Source organism: Enhydra lutris, unplaced genomic scaffold (genome assembly GCF_002288905.1).
Source record: "Enhydra lutris kenyoni isolate GAN:26980312 unplaced genomic scaffold, ASM228890v2 scaffoldscaffold13, whole genome shotgun sequence".
Taxonomy (NCBI): domain Eukaryota; kingdom Metazoa; phylum Chordata; class Mammalia; order Carnivora; family Mustelidae; genus Enhydra; species Enhydra lutris.
Window position 1 is genome coordinate 3,383,838 of NW_019154097.1, and position 8,836 is coordinate 3,392,673.

The 8,836-nt window shown below is 39.4% G+C and overlaps 1 pseudogene; it reads left to right on the forward strand.

Moving 5' to 3' along the window:
• Nucleotides 1-7,207: 7,207 nt before the first annotated feature.
• LOC111145997 lies at nt 7,208-7,878 on the forward strand (annotated as a pseudogene).
• The last annotated feature ends 958 nt before the right edge of the window (nt 7,879-8,836 follow it).

Genomic DNA, 8,836 nt, shown 5'->3' on the forward strand with positions numbered 1-8,836 from the left:
GGTGAACCATGAAAGACTACGGACTCTGAAAAACAATCTGAGGGGTTTGAAGCATCGGGGGGGTGGGAGGTTGGGGGAACCAGGTGGTGGGTATTAGAGAGGGCACGGATTGCATGGAGCACTGGGTGTGGTGCAAAAACAAGGAATACTGTTATGCTGGAAAAAAATATATATAAATACAAAAAAAAAGAAATTAAAAATAGAGCTTCCCTATGACCCTGCAATTGCACTACTGGGTATTTACCCCAAAGATACAGATGTAGTGAAAAGAAGGGCCATCTGTACCCCAACGTTTATAGCAGCAATGGCCACGGTCGCCAAACTGTGGAAAAAACCAAGATGTCCTTCAATGGACAAATGGATAAGGAAGATGTGGTCCATATACACTATGGAGTATTATGCCTCCATCAGAAAGGATGAATACCCAACTTTTGTAGCAACATGGATGGGATTGGAAGAGATTATGCTGAGTGAAATAAGTCAAGCAGAGAGAGTCAATTATCATATGGTTTCACTTATTTGTGGAGCATAACAAATAACATGGAGGACATGGGGAGATGGAGAGGAGAAGGGAATTGAGGGAAATTGGAAGGGGAGATGAACCATGAGATACTATGGACTCTGAAAAACAATCTGAGGGTTTTGAAGGGGTGTGGGGTGGGAGGTTGGGGGAGCCAGGTGGTGGGTATTATGGAGGGCACGTATTGCACATTGAGATACCACCTTATACCAGTTAGAATGGCCAAAATTAGCAAGACAGGAAACAACATGTGTTGGAGAGGATGTGGAGAAAGGGGAACCCTCTTACACTGTTAGTGGCCATTCCTTTTTTAAAGACTCTAAGAACCACTTCATCCTCTAGGGTTCTTGCCAGTGTGTTAAATCCTGTGACCCCCCAAAATTGTCTATAAGTCTATGAATACCTGATTATCCAGTCTTACAGTCCAACCTCAAAATATAATCCCAGGTATACCACCTTGCTTCTGGTAGCTAATTCTTGCAGTTCCTTCAGTGTATAACATATTTCCTCTCTTACCAGGTCCAGCATTTCTCTAGCCAGACTGGACTAGTATTTCACCCTAAGTTATTAACATACTGGCCAGGAGATGAAGTAGGGCAGCTGAGAGGGCATCTGCTGCCTTATGGGAGAAGGAACTATAGAACTTACATTATAATACAATGTCTATCAATGCAAAAGTGCTAGCTTTTACTATAGAAGAGTAGGCTACCTCTGCAAATTCTTAGGGTTTGGGGGAGTCTTTAGAGCCAAATTCTTAGAAGCATCCATTCAGATGTCCCTATCCCATAAATCTAGGTCCCCGGTTTTCCCAGCCAGGACCCTTAGCATAACAGACCGGGCTTGACTGATAATTTAAATGTCTCTGGAGCTTGGGGCACCTGGGTGGCTCCACTGGTTAAGCATCTACTCTTGGTTTTGGCTCAGTTCATGATCTTAGGGTTGTGGGATTAAGCCCCATGTTGGGCTCCACACTCAATAGGAAGCCTGAGTCTGAGATTCTCTCCCTCTCTTTGTCCCTCCCTTGTCCCCTCCATTCACATGCACTCTCTCTCTAAAACAAATACATAAATCTTTTTAAAAAATGTTTCTGGGGCTCTGCCATTCTAATTAGATCATATGTTTGCTGCTCAGCTATGTCTTCTCTTCCACTGCAATGTATAAGGCTCTCATACTTAGACTTTAACTATTTAATAGCCTTCTGATTCTCATCCCCTGCCAAGTTAGTGTTCATTCAACTTAGCAGTAGCCAACCAACTCGACTGTCTTTGTATGCATTGTTCTCCTATGCCTTCTAAATAACTGAATCAAATCAAAAACATCAGCACAGTCAATCCTCTTAACCAGGAATCTTTCACAGTGAATTTTTCACTGGCCACCTCTGTACCAGGGACTATTCATACTTCACATATCACCCATTGGGAAACAGGTGAACCATACCCAGAATCCCATCTTACCACCTGTTTTCTTGGGTCACATGTATTGGTTGAACCATCTAAGGAGCAGAAGTCAAGATAAAATTAGATACACAAGAGATCTGTGGTGGGAGCAAGATGAACTCCTGTGAGAGAAAATGGGGAGAGAACCAGAGAAGGGTGAGAGAGCTATCAGACCATGATACAGGTCTGTCCCCTTGTGTAGGAGAGGCAAAAAAGAAAAAAGAAAGGTTGGGTAGGAAGAGTCTTAGATAGTCATTCAGTCCAAAGAAAATTTTGGCAATGCCAATGGGAGATCATTAAGCCAAAGGAACCTGCCAAAGGAGTCCTCTATCTTGCAGGACTGGCCTGCCTTAGTAAGGCTAATGTACTCAGTCATTGGCTAAGAACAGTCAGTGGAAGTACACCCTTAATGCAAATGCAGTGGTAGGTTCACAGTGCAGCAGCATGTGAATGGAAGGAGCTATGCAGAGAGAAAAACCAGACCTAAGAGATGACATTTTTAAAGAACCTACAGTCAGCTCCACCCCTGACATTCCAATTACATAAACCTTTGCTTGAATTTGTTTTCCTTTGTTCACATTTCTTTGAATTGGGCTTCTGTCATTTTTAAGTGCAAGAGAACTCAGATACCTAAGGAGAGAACTGATTTGATATACAAGTTTGAGGTAATGAAAGGAAGATTAAAAGGAGTCAATGCCAGAATAAGAAAGCCTATATTTCCAAACTAATAGATAAGCATATACAGTACATAAAAATATATACCATCCCTATTATGTCCAGATGTCTATAGGTATAATAGAATATTGTTTGTGAAATTTGGATTCCAGCATTGAACAATTTTATAATCTTGGGCAACATAATAACTGATATTTATTAAGTGCATGCTTTATGCCAAGCATGACCCTAAGAGCTTTGTATACATTACTTTATTTAACCACTATTTCACAGATGAGGAGAAGACTGTGACTCAGAGATATTAAGAAACCACCTCTGGGGCACCTGGTTGACTCAGTTGGAAGAGAGTGTGACTCTCGATCTTGGCATCTGAGTTTGAGCCCCACATTGGGTCAGGAGAGTACTTAAAAATAAATAAACTTAACCACCAGGCTCAGCCTGGTGGTGGGTATGGGGAGGGCACGTATTAACATGGAGCACCGGGTGTGATGCATAAACAATGAATCTTGGAACACTGAAAAAAAAATAAAATAAACTTTAAAAAAAGGGAACCATTCTCAAGGACAGGTATCTACTAAGTGCAGTTTTAGGATCTGAATACAGATCTCTTTGACTCCAGAACCCATGCCCTTTACCAGCATATTATATGGTCTCTCTTGAAGTCAATTTGTGTCTATGACCTGTGGCTAAAATGTTTAAAATTCACAGATGTCCTTTCACTAATATTCATAATCTCTCTACTCACTGGAGTTCTTAAAAACCATGGAATATGGGGCACCTGTGTGGGTCAGTGGGTTAAAGCCTCTGCTTTTGATTCAGGTCATGATCCCAGGGTCCTGGGATCGAGTCCCGCATTGGGCTCTCTGCTTCAGTGGGGAGCCTGCTTTCCCCACTCTCTCTCTCTGCCTACTTGTGATCTCTATCTGTCATATAAATAAATAAATAAAATCTTTTTTAAAAACCATGGAATTATTATGAATATCTGTTTTCCAGATAATAAAATTTCTGGCAATATTTAATAACTTAGAGCTAGAATATGGAGCTTCTATTCCACCTGAAGTCTAACACTGACAGTTTCACAGACAGTAGAATTTGATTTGATATAATGCTAATTTCTGTGTAGAGCCATCAGGAGCACAAAGGTTTGTAGTTACTTTCTGAGGGATTTATTCTCTTTTCATCAGAATCCCCAGAAGACTGGAAAATATATAGTCACTCTTTCCTTGCCCTTTGCAATCATTTTGTCCAAGGTATTTAAAGAAATTTATATCAAATAAAGGAGAAACCAGAAACACAAGAAGGTCTTCCATAGTTAGAGTATAGTAAAGAAAAGACTCTTCCTTTTTTTCTCTGTCTCCAGGATACTTAGTACCTAAGTCCTCATTGTCACTTATAACCTCAGTGAAAGACATTTTCTGTATGAGAATCCATTAGGCATGTGAAAACCTGGGCTAAGTGTAATATGTTCACCAATTCCCTCTAAAGTGGTCATCTATCATCTTGCTAGACATTGGCAGGACATAACTTGGAATTCCATTACTTCCAGTCTGGCTCTTGCCACCAGTCCCTCCGCTAAAATTGCTCTTTCCCAGTCCCCAGCAACACCCACATTGCCAAATCCAATAACTATTTTTTTAAAAGCTTATTGTTCTGGAACTCAGCAACAATTACTGAGTTGGTCGCCTCCTGCTCTATTCTCCTGCCTTCCTCTGGCTCCTTGCTCCTTCTGGTCACATTCCCTCCCAGTTTTTCTTTTTGCCCTTCAGTCTCTTTCAAAGGCTTTTCTTCTTTTTCTGGCTCCTTAAAAGAATTTGTCTTTGGTCTCCTTCTATGTTCTCTCTATTCCCTCTCCATGGATGATCTCAACTTTATCCATGACTTCAAGAAATACCCTGATGACCAGTGATGTGTATTAAGTAGGGCACGGATTGCATGGAGTACTGGGTGTTATGGGCAAACAATGAATCATGGAACACTACATCAAAAACTAATGATATGGGGCACCTGAGTGGCTCAGTGGGTTAAGCCTCTGCCTTCGGCTCAGGTCATGATCCCAGTGTGCTGGGATCGAGCCTCACATTGGGCTCTCTGCTCAGCGGGGACCCTGCTTCCCCCTCCTCTCTCTGCCTGCCTCTCTGCCTACTTGTGATCTCTGTCTGTCAAATAAATAAATAAAATCTTTAAAAAAAAAACTAAGGATGTACTGTATGGTGACTAATATAACATAATAAAATATCTATATCTATATAGATAGATAGATAGATGATAGATAGATATAAAATGCCATTGTCTTAGCTAATATTTCAATAATTTCTTGACCAGTCTACTTAAGCAGTTTAACTCAAACCTCAATCCCTTCTGCTCTATTCTCCACACAGCTTTCAGAATGATCTTTCTAAAATCAAATTAGATCATACCACTCCCGAGCTTAATGACTTCAGTGGGTTCACTATAGCCCTAGGATAGTCCAAAACCTAAGCAGGATATAACTGAAACCTCCATGCTTTGGCTCCTACCTACCTATTCTCCAGCCATATCACTCACCACTCACCCACAGGCACTTACTAAATTAGACTGCTAGTCCCTCCACACATACATAACCTCCAGCTGTCTACCCTGAATCACTCCTATTCTTTCATAAAATGTTTATTGACCACTTGATACATGCCAGGCAATATTCTAGGTACTGGATACTATGTGATGAATACAAAGACAAAAATTTCTGCCCTCCTGGTGAATTCGATCTCTCTTCAAATGCTGGATGCCTTTCTTCAGACCTTCTATAGAACTGTCCGAATATCTTTATGATACTTTATCACAACATGCCATAATTGTTGATGTACTTGAATGCTAGGGTAGATCTAGGTTTTATGAGCCCTAAAGCTTATGTAATTTGGTTGTGTGCATCTGAGGGGGCATCTTTAAGAAAAAATATTACTTATATAATATTGCTAAGCCCTTTCCAGGCAGAGCCTTGGAAGGAGCGTATGCAAATCATTTCATTGTAAATCCACTCCTATTTGCCCATCTTTTCCAAAAGAAAATTTAAATTGAACTTTTTGTTTTCTATACCTCCATTCTGTGCCATCTCAGAGAGTTATTTCTTCACAAAACTTTGTTTACTGTTTGCCCACAAAGGGTACTACAGAACAAGAATCTTGCCTAGGAGCCCTATCTACCTGTCTTTTCTTAGAGAACTTCCTCTTGAGATAGTGAATCACCAATTCTAACACTTCATCTCAATTCTGCATGCTTTCCTGAAAGTAGAAATCCTCTTAGAAGACTACTCTCTGGCTTTCCAGGGGCTTCCAGACACTTCAATTAGTGCAGTCTATTTCCGTAAGGCACAGGACTCCTTAAACCAGATTAATAACTTGTACAAGGGTGTTCCCAACAATCACCAAAAGATTTCAAAACTGTTTACAATAGGGGCTGTCACACATACAAAGAGCAGACCCAGAGTCCAGATTTAGAAAAATTCTTTCTGACTTCATCACTCAGTCTACATTTAAGACTTTAAGACTACCTAAATCTACAAATTTCTTGGTCCAAAATCACTTTGGTTTTTTTCTCTGGATATATATACTCTATCAATCCAAACATTTCCTGAACTGCCCATGATCAGAGAATCAAGAGATTTTAGAGTAAGAAGGAACTGAGAGTTTAGAAAAAATCATATATTAGTATATCTATTATGTGCGAGCCATTGTGAAGAAAACAAAGAAGAGTAACCTATCCTAGGTCTCAAGGAGCATACAAAAAGGTCTTTTCATGCCCAGATTTTTCTACCTATGGTGTTATTTTTCCCTCTTTTCTCCATCTCTGAACAGTTTATTTTACTGAACTTTAAAACAGCCCCATTATTAAAGTCACATGCTACTGGCAAAAATTACAAATAATTGCAGAAAAACAAGCATACTTATCAACTACTCTCCTAAATATGGTAGACATACTCAAAGAGAGAAAATTGCCTTTTTAATACCTTAGAACCAGGCAGCGTATCCTAGAAATTAGCTAAATTTCATTTGCTGGAAACTAAGCAACTGAGCCCTAAGGAATGACTAAGGGCTTCCACAAGCTTCAGTGGCCTCATAGATCTACATCACTGATGAGTCCCATACTGCAAATAATTCAGTTTTAAGGAATAAAGAATCTAAAGATATTAAAAGTAATACCCACCAAACATTTATGTTTGTGCCTTTGAGAACCCACCACATTTCAGACACTGAAAATAAAACATGGTCTCTGCCCTTAAGAAACTCACAGACTAGTAATACAGACAGAAATCCTGCAGATAATAGTACAAAATGGCCAATGATAGAAATGACAGAGATAAGCACAGGGTACTATGTAAATCCAGAAGACGGGTACTAACATAGCTGGTATGGAGGAAATAATATTTAACCTGACTTTTTAAAAAGATGTGTTTTAGAAAGCAAAACTGACAGGCAAAGTAAGGTAAGGTGCATAGACCTGTCATGTTATGAATCAACAGAAAACAACTTTGGGGATTTCAGTTGCAGAGGCAAAGGCGGCTCCAGTATAAACCCTTAGCCAAGGATCTTGATCTTCTGCTATGGGTGAGCCACAAGTGAGTGCTCTTCCACCACCCCCAATGCAGTACATCAAGGAATATGCAGATGAAAATATTCAGGAAGACCTAGCTCCCAAGCCTCCACCTCCAATAAAAGACAGTTATATAATGGTTGGCAATCAGTTCCAATGTGATGATCTTATCATCCTCCCTTTAGAAAGGGCATCAGACAGCTTCATCCTATGCAGTTTGATCACAGGAAGGAACTGAGAAAACTCAGTATGTCTATTCTTATTAATTTCTTAGACATCTTAGATATCATGATAAGGAGCCCTGGAAGTATAAAATGAGAAGAGAAACTAGAAGATCTTAAGCTGCTTTTTGTACATGTGCATCATCTCATAAATGAACACCAACCCCACCAAGCAAGAGAGACACTGAGAGTCATAATGGAGGTGCAGAAATGTCAACACCTTAAAACAGCTGAGCGGTTTCAGAAGCATCTGGAACGAGTCATTGAGATGATTCAGAATTGCCTGGCTTCTTTGCCTGATGATCTGCCTCATTCAGAAGCAGGGATGAAAGTAAAAACTAAACCAATGGATGCTGATGATAGCAACAATTGTACTGGACAGAATGAACAGCAAAGAGAAAATTCAGGTCATAGGAGAGACCAGATTATAGAGAAAGATGAAATGAATGAAAGACCATGAAGGATGCTTCTTTTTCTTTTTGCTTTTCTCTTTTTCTTTTCAGTAAATGTCATATATTCATTAATTTGCTCTTGGAGAGTCTTAGAAAAGATATAACTAGAAGTCATGTGGGGCACCTGGGTAGCTCAGTGGGTTAAGCCTCTGCCTTCGACTCAAGTCATGATCTCAGGGTCCTGGGATCAAGCCCCACATCAGACTCTCTGCTCAGCAGGGAGCCTGCTTCTTTCTCTCTCTGCCTCTCTGCCTACTGGTGATCTCTCTGTCAAATAAATAAATAAAATCTTTAGAAGTCATTTGGACAGCTTGACTCCAGCTTAATCAGTTATGAGGTATTACAGTCTGTAAATTGCACTGTATGGCAAGTGTAGGCAAATGAGTATATATGTATACATTAAGAGTAATCACCTTAAAAAGGAAAGTCCTGCAATTGTGTGAAACATTCCTGGATTTGGAGTTGCAGAAAACATTGAAGATCTCAGTAATAGCAAGCTTTCATATTTGAAAACTAGGTTTGTCATTAGCTTTAAGAATGATAGATAAATAAAGGATATCAAGCTGTATAAATGTGAAATTATAAAACCTTTAGATTTACTTAAAAATTTACTTGATCTCTAAAAATGTAGTATAACATGTTAAAAGAGAGGAACCCTATAGAGTTATAAAGCAGCAATTTTATTTTTCCTCTTGACTGCTTCTGTAAACACACTATTTCAGCTTCTTGTTCCTACCCTGGATAGGTCTATTAACTTTTTTCCAGTCACTCAGATAATAAATCTTTTGATTACTTTTTGTTACAAAAAAAAGAAAGAAAACAACTTTGGCTGATTTAATTAGAAAAAGAGTTTATTTTAAAAATGTGCTGTGTAGCTCAGAGAACCCCTAGAAAGACTGATGATGCAAGATTAAAAAATAGACAGGAACAAAAAGATGATGCTCAGAGTAAACACAGTCAAAATCA